This window comes from Pezoporus occidentalis, unplaced genomic scaffold, assembly GCF_034315485.1.
Source record: "Pezoporus occidentalis ecotype Australia unplaced genomic scaffold, CSIRO_AGI_Poc_V1 ctg128, whole genome shotgun sequence".
Taxonomy (NCBI): domain Eukaryota; kingdom Metazoa; phylum Chordata; class Aves; order Psittaciformes; family Psittacidae; genus Pezoporus; species Pezoporus occidentalis.
The window spans coordinates 1,142,848-1,162,820 of record NW_026913082.1 but is presented as its reverse complement, the minus strand read 5'-3'; the positions used below and the strand labels follow the sequence as shown (position 1 = coordinate 1,162,820).

The 19,973-nt window shown below is 39.0% G+C and overlaps 1 long non-coding RNA gene across 1 annotated transcript in view; it reads right to left on the bottom strand.

Annotated features, from left to right (window-relative positions):
* Positions 1-458: 458 nt before the first annotated feature.
* LOC134158212 (uncharacterized) overlaps positions 459-19,973 on the bottom strand; it is a 95,002-nt gene continuing 75,487 nt past the window's right edge. The window contains exon 4 of the long non-coding RNA XR_009962651.1: positions 459-823. This is a non-coding gene — a long non-coding RNA (uncharacterized LOC134158212). The remainder of the gene's footprint in view (positions 824-19,973) is intronic.

The window sequence follows — 19,973 nt, the reverse complement described above, 5'->3', positions numbered from 1 at the left end:
TTTTAATTGCTACCTGAACAAACCACTGCTGCATTATGTTGATTTTAAGGAGCAATATAAACACATGCTTTTTTTTTGCCCTCTATGTGGTTTGCCCTCTTTGACTTTCCCTTCTTAGAGAATCTGTTGCCTGGCTTGTGGCAACTGTGGTATTCACGCCCAAGGGGTTGACTTCTCTCCATATCCATTCCTAAACAAAATCTCATTTCTTCACCTTTTGCATCATATCCAAGGCATTTGGGTATACAATGGGATTAACTTGGAAAAATGGGACAGCACCTTTCAGCTGAACATTTTCTGTTGTTCCAGGTCATTGTTGCAATAGGTATTTTATTAAAAATAGTACAAGTGCCTATACTTGGGAATGAGTGGATAAACGCCAATCCCACAGTCTACACCGTGAATGCACAAAACTTTGCAAGCCACAGATGTCAGGAGATTTCTTGAGTCTGCCAACACATATGCAAGGTTGCTTCCAGAAGGGACATTTGAATGCAGTTTTAGACAACTGCATGAATAGACAAAAGTGCCAAGCTGTCCCTCGGGAGTAAGTTCGTGGCTGCAGTGTTAACATGGAATGTCATTCTAGAGATACAGAAGTTGCTTAATCCAGGATTAAGATGTTACGATTCCTTCTCTTAGGTTTCTAAAGCTCAGGTGGCAAACAAGGACAATTGAAGTCATGCATCCTCTGAGTCTATGCCATAAGAGGAACATACTATAAATAACTTGCCCAATATCCTGTGGCATTTTCTGGGGTTAAATCCTAGAAGAGGGGGTTAGTTGGCCTCAAATAACATCACAGTCAAAACCAGGGAATTTCCTGAAAACAGGAAAACAGAAATGAGCTATGGTGACCTGGAGTCAGCTTCTTCTACAGTTTCAGTGGTAGAAAAAACATAAGAAACATAATTATGACTTTGAAAAACTTAACTTGTGACACTGAATAAAGCATTAACTTATCTGGTATTTGCTTTGAAGCTTCAATAGCACCTTCTGTTTTAGTATTTGCTATACAAGATATACCTTGATCAATATCAAAATAAGATGTATTCCCCAACATAGTACCATCCCCACATGTGATGCTGACGTCCATCAACATATGTTGTTCAAAAGCTTCCTAAATAATCAAACAACATGAATTTGGGAATGGCTTTTGCATCAGAGTTCAGAATTCAAATATACTTGCCAGAATAGAATCTTGGTTTTATTCCCTAAGCAAAGCAAAGCAACTTCAGTGGCAGTGGAATAGTTGTTTGCTACCCATTGAAAATTCAGAGTTTTTCTTAAAAATAATCTCCAATAATGCAGCTCAGTTGATTACTATCACGCATTCTCTTCCCTACATTGCTGCAAGAGACCATTCAGGTTTCAGTCATAGGAGCCATGATTCACCAAGAGGCTACCCTCACTTCCATTAACATATTTTGGAGCAACTCTCTTTTCCAAGCCACAATTATATCTATAAGGGCTGGATGGTTTTGCAAATACACACACATACTTTATAAGTGCACCACTACAAGAGAGACAGATGTGTTACTGATGGTAATAGGAGCAAAAGAATCTCATGTTATCATCAGTCCACCCTGGAACAAAAAAAAAATCCCTTAAATCAATACTTAAATCCCAATGCATTCAGTCTATACTAGCACATACATTAGCACAGTCTTTAAGACATGACAATCTAGGTTGTTTTTTTTTCTGTATGTATTCTGTCTGCTATTCTACTTCTTCCATTACTGCATTTTCCTTTTTGCCTTTTCTCTACTCAGCTTCACAAACGCGGACAATAAAACCAAAGAAAAATGTTTTTTTCTGCTGTGAGAGTCTCATTTTTTTAAGCAAATATCTTGCATTTAATACACTTAGGGAAAGTTCAATTTCTCTTCTTCACCACTGAAGAAGGAGAAAGATGCATCCGAAATTATTTACCTCTGGATAAAATGCTCTTGCTATGCAAGCAGGAGCTGAAACCTGCTTTTTCCCTTCTGTAGGTAGGTCACCTACCTAGCACATGTGCTTCCAGTTGCTATCTAGTCACAAGCACATAATGTAGATGTTTTACCCCAAGGCTGTAAGTAAAGAGGTACTCAAAGAGAACCACTTTAGAGGGATTTTGGAGAAGAATGAAATCTTCCACAGACATCCTTAACAATTATCCCCATGCATGTAAGAAGAGATAAAGATTTAAACCACAGCAAAGAGGCTTTTCACTATAAAAACAGGACAACTTTTCATTTGCTGACTTGTGCACAGAGATCATTTTTGAACTGCTTATGTATGGAGAATGCATTTTTCACACCAGATAGCAAATATGTTCTTCTGAAAGCTAAAACCATACTCTGTGGCAGTGTTTGCTATATGTTCATTAGAGAAAGATTAATCATATAGGGCTAGTTTTTAAAGATGAGCTGCGTAGCACTTTGTTTGCATACTATTGTACTGAGCATATGTTTTCTGCTACAGTTGACAGGTGGTACTTTTTTATTGAAAACAATTAACATCAGGGTCAAAATGGTTGGATATTTCATTTTCCTGTTCCAGGTCTCGTAAAACCTAATTAAAAATAATAGACAGGTGCTTATATTAATCTTTAACCATGCTTATGCCCACTTGGCTGCATAAACAGCCGTTAAACCATAAACATGTTACACTGTTCATACCTCAAAAGGCAAATGAACATGTTAGACCTGAAAAGCTTATTTCCCTCTGAAGTGACACAAACCAACATATACAGAAATTTAGTAGTATCTTTTAGTAGCAGGGAAGTGAGGGGCTCAGTTGGGTTATAGGCAGATAAACCTCATTTATGAGGTCTAACAAAAGCTTCCCCTTTGATAGATCCTGCATTTACACAGCTGGTGTTCACTTGGTCAGTTACAGGGTAATAAGGAAAATTGTAATTCCAACTCCTAATTTGGAGGTTTTATTCCTTCCCCAGCAAATATTTAAAGTAAGCACAGAATTGCATATTTATTTTTTCCTATTTTAAAGACTTCCCAAATTTTCAGTAGCTTTGAAAATCCTAGGAAATATTTCCTTTGGAAATCTTGCCCTGATTTTCCCCAAATGACTAGTAAGCTCTGCCTACAGTGCACGGATCACCTGCCCTTTAGCTCTGTCGTCCGCTGCCCTCAACCGCCTGTTGCTTGTATAAATGAATAAATGCATATAACCTGCTTTTAAAATTTCAAATTGTAGGAGATTTAAGAAGTTGTAAGGTCCGTTCTTTAAAAAAAAACCAACATTGGTCTACTTTTTGCTTAAAGTCTGGATTTTTTGTGATTTATTTTTTATTTCTGCTGAAATAAAAAGAAAAAAAGCTCAAAGCAAGCAGTTGTGAGAATAAGATTACTACAGGAAGAATATTACAACTGGATTTTTATTTACAAGGATCCTTACATCTTTTGGTTTACCAAAATTAATACTTTAAATTAATGACTAAGTAGAAAGTTAGTAAAATGCTCCTTTAATTACAGATTGTCCTCTAGTCTGAAGCAATTGCAGACAAAATACAGACTGAACTGCACCAGTATTTTAAGTGAACTTGTATCATTTAGTGCAGACAGAAATGAGATTAAAATCCCCATCAAACTAAAAAACCACCCAGTTTGTTCAAGCTTATTCACATCATTGTGGGGGGAAAAATGTACTAAACTACACTCAAATCAAAAAATGAAATTTAGAATTTCAGAATAAATCTCTGAGAAAAGCTGATCACCGACCTCCCATATTATAATCATTCCAACTAAGATGAATTTTAGAAGTTATTCCAACTTATGTATTGGACCACTTAAGAATAAAGGATTGTACCTTGATAAAGTACATTGCCAGAGATGTGAGAAAATAAACACGTGTAATGTTTAGCATGAAGCCAGTATTAATGTAGCTATTAAAACTATTTATTCTGTCCACAGCTCTGTGATTTCTTAACCAGTTTCAATACAGTATTACTATTACCATTGCTAAGATTTATTTCCTGGCTTAATGTCCTATTTTAACTTTTAATTTCAAGCCATTTTAAACTCAGCATATAAACTGTCAGTTCAGAAAGCATGTTCATTAAATTACAGAAACAGGCAGAAATTTTGTAATTATCTCTGAGCTAGAATCCAGCTTCTAAACCACACATCCCGATTTTCCCATTATTTAAGAAAAACACTTACATGGGGGAAAAGGCTTCTGAAATTTATTTAAAGGGAATTTTTATCATAGGGATTATGCCTTATCTAAGTTGATGTTATTTAATTTGGCCATCACAAGCACTAAGGTGTTCTCTGTAGATGAATACCAAGTCTCTGCAGCAGTTCTGGGATCAGTGTACATGTATCTGGCTGGCTGAGTTGCTAACTGCGGCGTATGACTTGGCTGAGGACTCAAAGAAAAGCAGGCAGTATGTCTAATACTCATAGATAGCATCCCCTATTCATACCTCAAACTCCAGCAATGTTACTTACTGCTGTACCCAAATTAAAATTACTCCCTGATTGGTATGTGAGGTAGCAGTCTTCAGGACCTGTCACCTCAAGTACAAATTCACAACTTAGCCTAACATCTAACATGAATTCCTATCATGTGGAGCACCTCTCTGGCTATAAGAAACTAATGTGGCAATGAGGAGAAACACTATCCCAGTGTGACCTATTCCTTCCGCTTTCAGCGGCCAGGACCATGCACAGGGCTCGGTCTCTGCCAGTTTACAGTACCTAAAACACCTTGATCTTTTTCCAATTTCCAGTGCATGTTGTGGCAGATTATTTTTAAGAATCCATAAAATAAAGCCAAACATTTTACTTCCAGTAAAACACAGGACTTATTTTGCAGCCAAAATAAAGTCTTTCTCTTTTGTGGGAACTCAATTCAGCATCATCACATCAGCATACTAAAGTGGAAATGGGACTGTGGGAACACAAATCTCAACATAAATCACTGTGAGCTGTCCCCTACCAGCACCTACCCCTCTCCTAGCAAGCAATAACATAGCTGACATTTCTTTTTTTCCCCCCAGGACATCCTGAAGCCAATTAATCTGTTGCATGGATTAATGAGATGAAAGAACACCCTGACAGGTAAGAAACCTGTAAGAACCATTTTGCCATATCTTTGTATTTTAAATGTTAAGAAGTGAGCATAAAATAGATAAAACTTTTATTGGTAGAAACAAAGCTGTAGACCATGATGAATGGATCCAGAAGATCTGGTGTGACAGCACATTGCTTTTAAACATGTATAGTTAAAATGCACTCCTACTAATAAGACTCTCAGAAGTCAAGTTTTTAATCACTCAACTCACATTTGCAAAACTGGTGCACTGTTTTGCACTACCACCTCTGCTGGCAGGACCCAAGGAGTTTATGATGCTAAATACATCATATTTTATAGAGGGAAGTGGCAGATGACTACCATAATCAATTATTCTTATGTTGTAACACCCACCCACAGCAGGAACTCTGCCTCAGACATAACAATCTCAATGACTTGATGCATTTTATCTGTTTGAATTTACAGATCATATAGTAGTATCCGAGATGCTCTTACAGACTCTGCTGGTGCTCACTGAAACTGAGTGCTAGTTTCAGTGCTTGTCTTTGGGGATTCAGAAAGACAAATTGGAGTCATTTTCTTTTAAACAGACAGTTGAAAACTTCATTTGCCACCCCTTATATAACAAAAGAACACAATCTAGCCAAAAAGAGATAAGAAACCTCAAAAAATAATAATTCCTCCATCCAACAACTCAGAAAAGCCTTTTATATTTATACCAATTTATAAATGTATACATTTGTATAATTTATAAATGCACTTTATATTTCATTTCGTGGCCTTTTATTTACAGGATGAGCCTTTTCCATGAAGTCATCAAGCTCGCTGTAGAGACAGCAAGTTTCACTTCCAGAACTCGTCACCCACCAAACTGATGATTCATGGAAATAAATGGCTTAACCATGCTTTAAAAAAATTACTCTCTTGAATAATACTTTCATTTTAATGCAGAAGCATCTCCATTATTGTTCCTGTGTTTAAAACCTGATTTGTCTCTTGCCAAGTACTTCAGAGATCCTTATTGAAAAATACTGGGAATTGCAGAAAAGATTTCATAGAAACTTACACTGCCTATCCAAAACAGCTCAAGTAATTGAAATATTTCCTCCCTAGAATCTGACAAGTCAAGTAGTGTGTATATAAGGTAATGATCCACATCTCCAACTAGAACAAAACAGAGATAAGAGCAAAAAGAGAGAAAATGGATGTACTCCAACTACTGTAGCTCTAAAGCAGGGGAACAGATAACTGTAATATTATGTTCACATCATTAAATATGCTTTAATGTAGACAGTCATGTTTTAAGGGGATCCTCTGGTCAGATCTATGTGACATGGCCCAGACTACACTTTGAATTCCTATTCATGAGCCTAGTGAAGTGCTCTGGTTTAAGGGCATAACCTATGCTAGGATAAAATCTTTTTGGCTGTGTCTTGACTAGAAGCCACAGAAGCCTATTGTTTCACCTGAAAAGCTCTTCACCAGGGATATTATGTCTCACACTAAAAGTGTGCTTTACTTCTTAGCGTTTGCCTGACTCCATCTTTTAGCTACTGCCTCCTGCAAGACCGCACTGCTTAGATCCAGCATGGAATAAAATGCACAAAGAAAATCCTCAGTTTATGAACCCTCTTGCAGGAAATGTGAATCCAGTCGACTGCAGAAGCAGCCCTCACTCAGGACATGTCTTCCAACCTGAAAACCTGAAAACCACTGCTCCAACCTTCAATGCTCTCAACAGCTAAATATCAGCCATTTAACTCTCCAGCAGACAAGACAGGCTTGTTACTCCGGCATAGTTGTCAGCCCCTGCAAAGCAGCACCATGACGATGCTCATTTTCTCCACACAGAAGTGCATAGTACAGCCCTTGGTTAAGTGCATCATTATTTAAGTAGTAGAGTAAGTGCCCTGAAGAAAACATACACCTCTCTGCGCAGAGGACTACTGGAAATTCAGCCATGCTAATGGGGCTGCCTGAAGGGTGGTCTGGGCTCAAAACACAGTTTTCTGTACAACCTGAAGCTCAAAGACTCACAGCCACAGACCCAGCATTGGGGCAGGGTTCAAAGCTTTCTGCAGCTGATGCACCACTTCACCTCAGGCCAGCAGGAAAGCAAGCACAGTTCCCCAAAAGCTCCAGGCTTGGAGAGGAGAATTCAGCTTCTTTGCTGCCCTTCCTCACGGAAGAAAGCAAAACACTTGGGCTTTCTGCAAGCAGACACCATATCACTTGCTCCTTGCCAACTTTAATTCTGTTTAAACATAGGCACTGTAGGCTTCCTCCCTGTGCTGCCCTGCACTGCCTGTCTCCTTTGACCATCCTGACCAGAGCACAAAGACTGCCAACATCATTGTGAAAGTGGCCTGTTTCACTCAAGCACAAACAAGCCTTCTTTTGCCCTCCCTCCTGTTTTCCCCAATAATCTTCCCTCTTCTTGCCACACACTGCAAGTGTTGTTGTAAATAAAAATTCAAACAAAATCACCCCCCAAAACACCAGCTTCCTTAAATCCTCATTCTAACATCTTACACAAAAGATGCTGTTTAGTCCAAAGTGGTCTCAAATCAATATGCAGTTCTTGAGCTGAGTATCTGTAGTGTTCTGTGTAGGCTATAACAACTTGAAACTGTAAAGAATGAGCTAGGGCTGTTTTGTCACCATTTATTATGTTGATTGTGTATTTATTCCTTGAAGCGGGATTCTGCTTAATGTTCTGTGCTCTGAAAAAGCCTGGCAGCTGGTGTAAATGAGTTATAGACCCATTTGCCACCAAATCAAAGCCCAGAGCCAGATCAAAGCCAGATCAAAAAAATCATTTTTCTGTCACAGACTCGATGGCTTCTTCTTTACCCTGTAAATAAAATTGATAATATTTCATCCAACTTCTATTTTCTCCTGATCAAAATATGATTATGTCTAATACTATCCTGTCCAGGGCACTGAAGTTATACGAGATGTGAAAGCTTATTGATGTATTCAATTACTGGATGCAGCTCCATTGTCTGCTGAGCAGAGATGCTCAGTTATCAGTCCTTTAGAGCTGTACATTTCTGCCTAACAAAGTCATAACTCCCACAATTACCTGCCTGATGGATGGAAAACAGAAATATCTCACGAGTCCAATGCCGTTATCAGCTCTTCTCCATCTCTAAAATTGTTTTATATTAATGAGATTAGGACTGTGAAAAAGGTATCACAAAATTTAATTATTTATATTTTTCCTCCTGTGGTAGCAACACTCATGTTTCTTGATCTGCATAATGATTTTTCTAAAGTACAGCATTTCCACAGTAAGAACTGGATGAAATATGAAAAGCAATGAAATGTAACCTTTCTAAAGGCTTAGGAGATTAGGACTTGCATATCTATTTTCCCACCATTTAGATGTGTAACCCATACACACAGTATTGTCACAGTATTGTCACCACCACTCTTGTCACAAGAGTCTTTAGCAGAACCTGCACTGAAAACATAAGAAACAACCTTGTGTTTAATTAGGCTGAACACACAGTGTAAGCCCTCAGTAGCTAAGTGAATCTACTGCAGGCATCCTTACTATTTATAAATGTACTGAATATCAGTGACATTTTTCTCCCTATAGCTTTCCAGCAACAACTGTCCATGCGCTATAACTGTACCAAGTAATGAGCTGGCAAATGCAGAATCCTGCTTGCCAAATGACAATATATTTTCACCTATACTGTTTTCCTAGCAAATTTAGTTGGAGGTTATATGACCGCTGGTGGGGTATTTTACCCCTGCCTTAGGCTTGCACAAGTTTGGGGGCTTTTTTCATCAAATTGAAACACCTTCTCCTACTACAATTTACTCTGACGAGGCAGACAAAGAGAGATATTTTCCACACAGTTGTTGTGGGATGCTAGCCTTGCTGTAAATGTTGAGATTTTAATATAAACAATATAGCTGTGATACAACACAACTGCCCTAAAGGCTGCTGAGGCTAGTTCTATGTTTATTAGTGTTTGTGTTACACAAAAAGGCATTTCAGCTTTGTCATCATTAAACAGAGCAAGTTTCAATCCCACAAGGAAGAAGTTATTGTGGGAGTGAAGCACATGGAGATGACCCTGTAAGTATAGCAAATGGAAAAAAATCCTGGTCCAAACTAGGCTTTTTTAAATGCTGCTGCTCCCTGAAGTGTGCAAATAAAATATTTAACCAACTAAGAGATTAAATTCGCTTTCCTTAACACTTGGTAATAGATGATTTTGGTTTGTTCCAGCACAGGGTGTAGTTTAATGCTGAGGCTCCCTTCACCTCCTGGGAGTGATTAGATCATTTAGCAGCACTTTCTGGCACTCCTGACTGTGTATTGCATGCAGTTGGTGACATTTAATTCATCATCCTCAGCTCCCAGGAGGTGGAATTATGGAGCTCTTCAGAAGTGACCGTACAGCCCCACATCCTGCTACTCCTCCCACCTACTTGTCTCTGCCTCTGACTGATGGTCTTTCAAACAAAAAGGGTTAAAGTGTCACTGCCACACAGATGATTTTAAGCGGTATTTCTCTTGCGCAGCTCATCATTCTGTAGCAGGCTGAGTGCTGCCACCCTCCTTTACTATATACAGCAGATGACAGGAGTAATCTTTAGTTCAGGGATGACAGTTTGTTTTATCAAAACCTTAGCGTGGTGTACACAGTATTACTTGGTATCACTGGCACATAGCTTGAGGTACTCACACCAGTGTCAGGAATAACATCTTTCTTTTAGGCCCCAAATTCACTTTGGATGCAGTAATACAGCATTTTTGCCAGAGTTCATCTGTTGCAATATTTAAGGAGGGAGACATTACACTGAAGGTTGATACTGCATTTCATTCAGAAAAGCAAAATAGGCATTTTTCGGACCAGAGTAATTAAAGCAGTATAGATAAAATCCTGGGACAGCGGCTTTGAAGGCTAGACATCTGCATTTATTTAATGATTGATCTCTTTGGACTTGTACTTTTCACCATTTATCATGGTTTTCCTTCTTCACTCAGGAGCCTGTAGCTCTACTGTAAGAAACTGCGAATCAAGATAGTTCATTGGTATTTGTTTAGAAAGCATATGTTATCATGTGAAGTGGAACTACTCATGACATTTTCAGAAAGCTATGAATAATCACACATCATTAAAACTGTTGATTGAAACAGTGCTTTGCCATGACATTTTTAATCCATGGCGTAAGAAATGTAAAATCTCCCTTGCAAAAGGAAAAACCCACCCAAAACTCAGAATATTATGCCCCAAAGCATTCCATCTACTGTATTCTAGATGTAAAATAAAGAAAAGGAATGAGTTACTGGCAAAGACAATAGTAAAACTTCCACTGATTTCAGTGGGATCAGGTTTACTCCAGTTGTAGTATTTCGTAGGGAATAAAGAGTATATGTTGCCTTTGGAAAGAAGCTCAAGGCTCTGTTCCCTCACACACTGAATCTTTCAATAGCTCTACATTCTTCACATTAAAAAGCTGCTTTATTTCACTGAATTCAGAATAACAGCCTACTCTGTTAAAACCCAAACCAGTAGTTTCTTGTAATGTACATGCTGGGAATAAATCCTCTTGTTTATAGAAATTGTTAAGACCCAGGAGAGTGAGAAATTGAAAGTATAAAATTTAGCCAGCACAGAGTATAGGAGAACTGGTTTACCAGAATATGGAGCAAGTTCTCCTCGTACCCCATGTGGTGGGAGTTGATAGATTTATCACCTACTGCATATGAACTCAGTACGTCTGAAACAGGCTGCCATTTCAAACCGCCCAGGAAACAGTCCTCACGAACATCAAGATACTACTTTTTGCCAAACATGTCTATTCTAAACAAGAAACAACCACCTAGGAAGAGACATTCGTTTCAAACCTGGTTTCTTAGTGGCCAACGGGAATAAAACAAAGTACGTTATGCAGAACAGTCTTTCCTATCCTCCATGGCAGACAATAGTATTTTAAGAATATTTCATTCCTGTAAAGCTAAACTGGAATTTTATATATATATATATTAAAAACTACTAACAAGGATGCTGTGTGTGGCTGACATTTCAGAAAAAAAAAAAGTCATTAAAAAGAAAATTAATCAGTAAAGAACATGATCCAATTTCCAGTAGAAAAATATCTTCATATAGAAGCTATGCACAGGAGAGCATTCCCCACTTTGTCTGCAAAGTCTCTACCCTTTGCTATGAACATTTTCATGCAGCATCCAACTCTGCAATCTAAAGAGAACACCATCAGCCAGGTAGGTTTTCCCTTGTGTCCTAAACCTATTTCTTTAGTAGAACTAGGTGCACTTTCCCATGTGGCTCCACTTCCATTCAAGATTAGTAAGGAACAGGAGGTTGTGAGAGTGCAGCAGACAGCTTGTCTGACTGAAAATCTGAACCTTGCAACAAGTTCAAGCATCATCCTGGACCTAGCCACCTCCCTGTACCCCAGCTCCTTCCTTTATTTTCAGCCTCAATAGCTCTTTCCATATCTCTTAGTTCCACTAATCTCTGCAATACCATGAGTTGGGCACAGCTTTAGACAGAGGCGACTGTCAGCACATGCACATACCCGATGTGAGCTTGCCAAAGACAGAATTTAAGTTCCCAAACCTCTGTCCGAAAAAACCAAACCCAAGTATTTCTTTAAACAGAAAAACAAAGACAAACCCTGTTCAACCCTGAACTAAAGCATACTCAGCCAGATCACAATCAAGTTGGACTATTTTAGGCTGGATGGTATTGCTGAAGCTCATTCGCTCTACCACCATGGTCAGGCATTGTCAGAAAGGCCTGTCCTATCCTCCTAAGCCTGTGAATATTTATAGTATTTATCAATAACACACCTATTCTCTGTGAGATGAGTACATCACTGGAATGAGGACACAATATCTGCAAAACTCCAAAGGGCTACACTAGACCTTCACAGAAGCATTCCATTTCAAGCTTAACTAAAAACCACCATTTCTCACTAGACTTTCTGGCTAGTTTTCCACAGGAAACCGTGGTCCAAGACAGATAACTAATTAACTTCCTCTCAAACTGGTGAAAGTTTGCCAAAATTACAAGCAACTGAAAATGGGTGCGTATGACTCCTTAAGGGTAACTAATGTTTCCCAATGTCACTGCTTTCATCTTGCATAAGAGACTAATATACAGATTTTAAGAACCCCGCTCTAAATATTTCTCAATATTATGCATTTACCCACCTTAGAGAATTGCCCCAAACCAGGCACTGCTATTAAGCAGCAGGCTTTTCAGTTGAATCATATTCTACATCACTGAGACTCATTCCATTTCTCAGTTGTTTCTAAAATCCAGAATCCAGTAGCAAAGTTACAGTTGTGTCTGGTCCCTGTATCTAAGCAGGTGTAAGATATGACAATATCTTGAAAAAAGAAAAAAAAAAAAGAAAAAAGAAAAAAAAAAAAAAAAAAAAGAAATGCACACACTGAAATAAATCCTCACTGCTGTTTTCCATATGCTTTTTATTTCGGACCTAATCCAAAATCCACTGAATTCAGAAGAATCATATTCACTATATTTGGATAAAGCCATTTATGAAAAATACTGCTTCCAAGCATGCTCCGATTAAACATAATAATGTACCCACATCTCTCAAGCAGCAGATAGTCAAAGCAAACAATTTACAGGCTTTATTTACAAGATCTATGCAGCAAATACCTAGGAATAAATAATGCGTTTGCTGAAATCAGGGTCAACTCACACATCAGAGGGACAGAAAACCAAGACTAAATGAGGAATGAATTCATTTTCATTGCATGGGTTAGCCAGCTCTCACTATATGCAAACTGGACAGAGTTGAGCTGGCTTTGAGTTAATTTGATTGGGATTATTTTACTGCACTGCAGGAAATCTGTAGGTTTGGGACAAGGGAATCTGAGCTTTTTTAAAAACATACCACTCCACTCCCCCCACCAGAACATCACCAAAAAGCACACATGGCAAAGCTTCCACTTTGACACTTGGAAGCAGACAGTCAATAGGAAGAAACATAAACCCCAAATAAACAGCCACGTTATACAAAACATCATCCATCAGGAATGGCTGCACTGCCCTCCACAAAAACTCAGCCTGGCTTCATGCCTGCCAACGCGAGGATGGCAGGCAGCAAGCCATCAGCACTAAGCACTGGCAGCAAAACACCACACTGGCTTGCCCAAAATGACTGATAATTGCCTTGCACAAAAGCATATGAATTCCACAGAAATGTTGTCCAAGATGCCATAGAGATGTAGGGTGTGCGGCTGCTGGGGACCATCAGCTGAAATCCCACACACTGATGCTCTCCTTCCTTTATGCGCTTTATAGTGTCATTCTGTGCTGGCAGTTGCTTTTCAGAGCTTCTGGCTCCAGTGAATTTTTAGCATATTCATTAAAAAACTTGGACTAAAGTTACTGCTTTTCTGCCAAGCAGATCTGTTTGTGAAGGTAATGTCACTGGTGGAGATATTTATCTTGAAACATCAACCTTTCAAGCTTATATTGTCCAGTGAATTGTTCAAACAACCTCAGATATCAAACAGTTCAACAGAATATACGTGAAACTTTATTCCCATTTACATCAGTATTACTCCTCTTACAGTTTAAACCAGATGTGAAGTCTGAGACATATGGATCTGTTTACTGGCTGGAAGGAAAGTTTAGCTGCTCATTTTGTCCCTAGAAAATAGTCTGATAAAATAGTCAAATACACATCTCACTTATAACTACAGCTTCCAGAAAGCAGCGTGAATACTTGCCTTATTCAGATTAATTTTTCAAGTGTGCAATTTTATTTCTGCAATAGCATGCAATGTAATATTGTTTAATGCTGTAAAATAGGATCCCTGGGATACCAAATTACCATCAACTACACCTTTTGCAAATGTAACCTAACTTGCTCTAGAAATGTTAGTGAGAGGCAAAACTTATTAGGAATTAAATATTGTCCCAAAAGTAATTAAAAATATTAATGATACTAAACAAGAATACAATTATGCCCTCTGGATGCCCAGTCTGAAGCAGTAAAAATAAGCTGTAGAAACAGAACATGGCAAATAGCTGGATTTCAGAAAGGGCCAAAGAGATTTTCTTGACACAATAACAACATTTATTTCAACTTCTTCAATATCAAATGAAAGCTGTAGCGCTTTCTGAAAACACAGTGCTCAACAGCAGCACCTGCTTGTGCACTTCATTCTGCATGCCAAATGCATAGGCAGGAAATCTTTAAACTCATTTAACTTCACAATTTTAACAAAATAAGAGCTGAACACATGCCAGATCTGAAAAAACCTCTAAATATGGTTCAAGTTCAATGAAATAATCACATTTGATTTGTTTGCACTGAAATACTGCCTTTGACTCTTTTGTGGTAGAGATGGTCATAAATTTCAAGTCTCAGGAGGTTTTTATAGTGTCATCTTTTTTAAACTCTGATATTTTGCTCCCCAGAATCTTACAAGCCATAATACTCTTAACCGCACAGTCAGTTCAAGGGGATGCAGTTCTCAAAATGAGCCTCTATTAAAATTCCTTGCAACTGGATCACAGTTTTTGGCAGTATTAGCAATAATTATTACATCCAAGCAAAAAACTTTTGACAGAAATCTGGGGGTTTGACCAAAGAGAATATTTATGAAAAGTATGTGGTTTTATTTTAAAGGAACTTTCCTTGGAGAAAGAACTTATTCTGATTGCTTTTGGTTTACAAAAACATGAAGTTGACATTTTCTGCAGGAAGTACAGCATTTTCTGATTAGCTCTAATAGCCACTTTTGGAAGATGCTGCAATTTATCCCAGCATTTGAAGTAGTTGAGTGTCATTAATTGCTATTCACTAGGGTATTGAAGGCACTTAGTACCTGGTAAAGATGGGAGCTAGAAATCAGACTGCAGGCCAGGACTGAACAAAACACTTCAACACACGAATGACGACTGAGCTTAACACAAAACTCATGCACTTTGCTGACCTGGAATTGTGCTTTATAAACCCCTGCAGATGTGTCAGATCAAGTGCTAGGTTAAGTATCTGATAGCAAAATGTGTGTCCCTTATTTGTTTTTCTAGTTTCAAAACCTAAGCATCTTTTTTCATATATAAAGTGCTGCTAGAAAGTTTTCCAGATTTTCTCCCCCTACATCACTCTCTCTTCATTCTTCATGTTTCTCAAAAATACTCCCTCCAAACTAAATATCCTTCAGCTCAATATTAGAAACACAACTTTGTCACCCTGATAAACCACATCTTGATAATGACGAAGCTACAGTAATACGTAATTCTCGTCAAAAGAGTCACTTACTTCATTTCCCGTCCTCGGAGATTGGTTTCTGATGGAAACAAATGAAGGCAATGGTTTGTCTTGAATAATAAAGCACCTGCAGCTGTTTGCAGCATTTAGAATGATGGCTTATCATTAGCAGAAATGCTTATATATTCCAAACACCCTACATGCCTTGCAGGTAGGATGCCAGGGTCTGTGTCATTTACCTTAGTTTCTCATAATTTTCCAATAACAAGATCATCAAGGATGCAGCATATACATCACCTGCCTACGAGCCTGGATTCACTCTCGACAGCAACCTTTGAATAAGTTCCCTCTGCCCCTCACCAAATGTCAATAGGAAAGATTTCCTTAGACTTGAATCTATAGAGCAGAACTTCCTTCTGGGTTCAGGAGTCAGTGAGCATAATGGGAGCCTGGCCTGTGGCTGGGCAGTGATAAATGCTAAAAAACTTCAGAAAGGATTTTAAGGGCAGTTGTACATGCAGGTATTCCCCAAGCTGGCAAAGCTTTGAAGACCAACTGCCAAGTTTGTCTGTCTTTGTTCTTAACAATCCCAATGAGGTAGGACCCATGCACACAATCCTGTGCAGACTTGAGCATGAAGCAGCAATACTGCTGGGGAACTGGAAGCAGGGCTGTGCCAGCCAGCTGATATGGGAACTGGAAGCAGCTTTTACAGTGAGTAACTCAACTTCATTCAAAATAGATTAACTCATTACAGAAAACAGGAGAATAAATTGCACAGAAATAACTGAAGGATTTTCAAGGGAGTTAATGCACTCTAAACCACCATGAAGATCCTGTATGACTAGAAAGGATGAATTTGTAGCAGCATAATTTACCATTTAGAAAGTTCAAATAATTACACATGAATTGCTAAAATATTAATTAAGAGAACATGTCAGATCCCTTTACTCAATAGAATAGCTTTATTTTTTTAACAATTCCATAAACACAGCCAGGTGAATCAGTTACTTGTCACTATCATTCAAATCTTTGGCGACCTATTAAGAAATAACAACTCCATGCAGCTACTGTTTCACGATTACATCTTTGAGTCAGCATTATCTCTAGCTGCAAACTGACAAGTTACAACTCCAGTGCAGAGTTAATACTAGATCAATTACTATAATTAACAAGATCAATAATAGGTTAACAATAATGTATTTTTCCTCTTAGGATAAACTGTACTGCCTTCACTAAACTGAAACAGATCCACAGCTGAACACAGAAGCATTAACATCAAGCACAGAACCTTCCTGCCAGTACTTGCATGAATCCCTTCCCAAACTCAGTCTGACATCTGGTTTTGCTTAGGACAGACCATAATCAAAGCACAAAAATTAACTGGGCCAATTTTCACTGCCTTCCATGTAGTCTCATGCAGCCACACCATGGTCTTTGAAACACCACTGACCCAACCCAGCAACACATGTCCAGAAGGAGCTGTACCTGCTGTTTTCAGCATGATGATAACCACATTCGGTTGCTGTGTCTCTGAGCATCCTGTACAGCTTTTGCTTGTCCTATTTTCAGTTTATTTCAGTTTAGACACTGCTGCCTTCAATTTCCTCCTACCCGTGAAAGGATATTCCCAATTCCTCTGCTCCCACTCTCTGCCTTCCCAAGTATGCTCCTTCCAAGAAGCAATACTCTCACAGACATTAGAGAAGACAACTTAGAGCTCTACCAGTCCAACAGACCCATCTCCACCCATCTGAAGGCATACTGCAGCATGCTCCACAAGCCAATTTTTATATTTGCTGCATGCCATACACTATGCATCATCAACCTAGCCCACAACTGCTCTGTCCCAGAAGAAGAAATGAAGGAGGGCAGCTGCCTAACCTCCTCTTTGGCAGTATGAGGCTCAGTGCTACAGAGGAGTGGAGTAGTTTTGGACAAACACAACCAGTTTTCCCAGACAGCTCAGGGAGATTGTGGAAGTGGCACCAGACAAAAAAGAGCAGCAATCTGCAGCCAGCAAGATACAGTTCTCCTTTTGCTGAAAGGTTGATTTTAGCAGCCAGGAGACTGCTTAGTTGTATTTGCACTTTCAGTCAGAGCATGGGAGAGAAGCTGGGAGCTAATGTTGAATAGTCTGGCAGTGCTTCTAGATCAATTCCTGGCCTCCTACTGGCTTTCTGGCCAAAGCACCCTGTCCCGCTTGATACAAGCCATGGTGTCTGATCTTCTTTCTGTCCCCACAGCGACTATGTGACCACTGGCTCCATCACCCCACACAAATGGGCACAGAACTGGCAGGAGAGTGGAGGACAGGCTTGTGCCACACATAGAAGATGAGGGGATGGCTCCTTTCCCATGCATGATGCTTGTGAACAGCTGCACTCACACATGGAGTTAAGAGAAACCTATTTACAACACTGCCAACAAATGAAACTCTCCTTCCCTTGCTCCCCTCAGAAGAAACATGAAATCCTAGAAAAGTAGCACTTGAAAAGTCACATAATGTATGCCCTCAAACCCAAATCACCCTCAAATGTATTCCTAGCAGACTTTGTCTAATCTAGCCTTTAAAAAGCTCTGGAGATGGAGGGGTTTTTTACTGTGCTTGGTTAGGCTATGCATAAATGTTAAGAGATTTAGGTAATAGCATGCAAGCTACTACAGCAAATTTTGCAAGCTTGTGCACAAGGCTATTATCATATTCCAATATTATTGGCCTTTACTTTTGCTGTGGGTTGCTGAACTAATATGAAATTCTGATTGAATTTGCACTGCCAGTGGAAAAGCTGGAAATCAGTAAACACACCAAGAGCAGACAGTGCCTGCAAGAGCACCCAGCAAAAGATTGCCATGGGAAGGAGGTAAAAGCCTTGAAGAAATGCTTCAGAGTGAACAAGCCCTGCTAAGCCCTCCAGAATTGCTGTGGGAAGTCTGCCCTTTGTTGCGGGGATGCCTGCAGTGGTTTGAAGCCAGTGGGTAACACATCATCTAATGGCACTTGAAACAAGAGCAGAAAGAAGAAAAGCAGAGAGGAAGAGATTATTTCAGAAGCTTTGCTCACACCACAAAGAGGTTTCTGCTTTACAGAAAACATCATGTTACCTCGGATTTCTTATACAGCTGGATCTTATGCAATCTGTCAGAGATTACAGTTTGGGTTTATTTCCATGCATTTTCACATCTCTTTGGCGTGACCTTGAGAGCTGCCATTCTGCAGCAGCTGAGTTTCAGGGAATCAGCTTAGCTGAAGCATATCATCTGCAAGGCATTTCCCCTTTTCCTTCCACAAACTTGTGCATTGATGTTAGTTACCAAACACTTGCAAGTCTGATAGGGCTCACATAGTCGCTTTGGCCCCTAAAAAGCCTTTTCTCTTGCATTAAGGCTCTGCCAGGCATGTTTTCCATAGTTCAAGATGAACAAGCATCACTTCCTTCTGAAAAAAGAAAAGGTGAACTCATGGGTAATGCCCAGAGGCCATGCTACTCCATCCCTGGACAGGCACATAAACTCACTGTGCCAAGTGAATCAACACTAAATATTACAGAGCTCCACTCTGGTTCTCAACCACCACAAGGGACTTTAATATGTATTAATTTTATCCTGAACAAGTGCGTGCTTCAAAGTGGTGTTGCAGGCAGACATGGTTGCATACATCTCTTTTCAGTCCTTAATCAACATCTTCAAATGGATGTTTCATCTAAGCATAGACATATCCTATAGGACTGCTGTTAAAAAAACTAATTTTTCTGAACCAATGTAACAACACTAATCATAACCCTCACTATTCTTTTTAGCTGTTCCCAAGTGATGACTGCACATGAGCAACACAGAAGTAAAATTCAGAATTATTCATGGTACCCAAAACACATTGACAACAATGTTACTCCTTCTTGTGTTCACTCTGGCTCTTGGTTTAGGAACAGAGAGCATAAATTAGGATTAGGAGCAGAGTGGAAAGAGTCAGGACAAAGATTAGGATCCAATTGTTTATGTAGCAACCCGTTTTGCCTTGAATCATGGTTTATTTTTCATGTCAAGCCACACACAAAAGGTTTCAGGAGATCTACACTTCATTCCCAACACTTGTACAGATCTAATACAGCTGTGACCAGGCCATTTTATTTCTCTATTACTCAGTTTCCCACACATGAAAAAGCAGCTAATTTTCGAAATAGGTCATTAAGATAAAATGAATAACGTTTGAATGGCTTAGCTATTATTGTGGTGGTCTATGTGACCCGAAATATAGCTGAAGGCAGTGCTCATTTAAAAGAATGTGTAGGGCAAACCAGCTTTCTAGATCAAAATGAGAAAATCTAATTTCAAATCAGAAAGGTAGTTTTACATTTATTTAATTATCTTGCAATTAATGCTTTCACACCCCCCCCCCAACAGAGGATGTTCGGTTTCCTGAAGTGATTCTACAGATGCCTCTTTCAAACCTTAATTTCTCTGAATGAACCAGCCAGATTCAGGGCTAACTAATGATTGAAACTGCCATTCATTCAGAAAAGCAATTTAATTTTGATCAGGACCTACCTCTCAGCTTTGAATTCAAATTAGGATAGACCACAATTTTTGGACGTAGTTACTTTTAAAATGGAAGAGATTTTGCTGCCTGCAAGAGACAGACTCCTACTATACCAAAAATTTGTGTTAGACAGTTGGTACTTGAAACA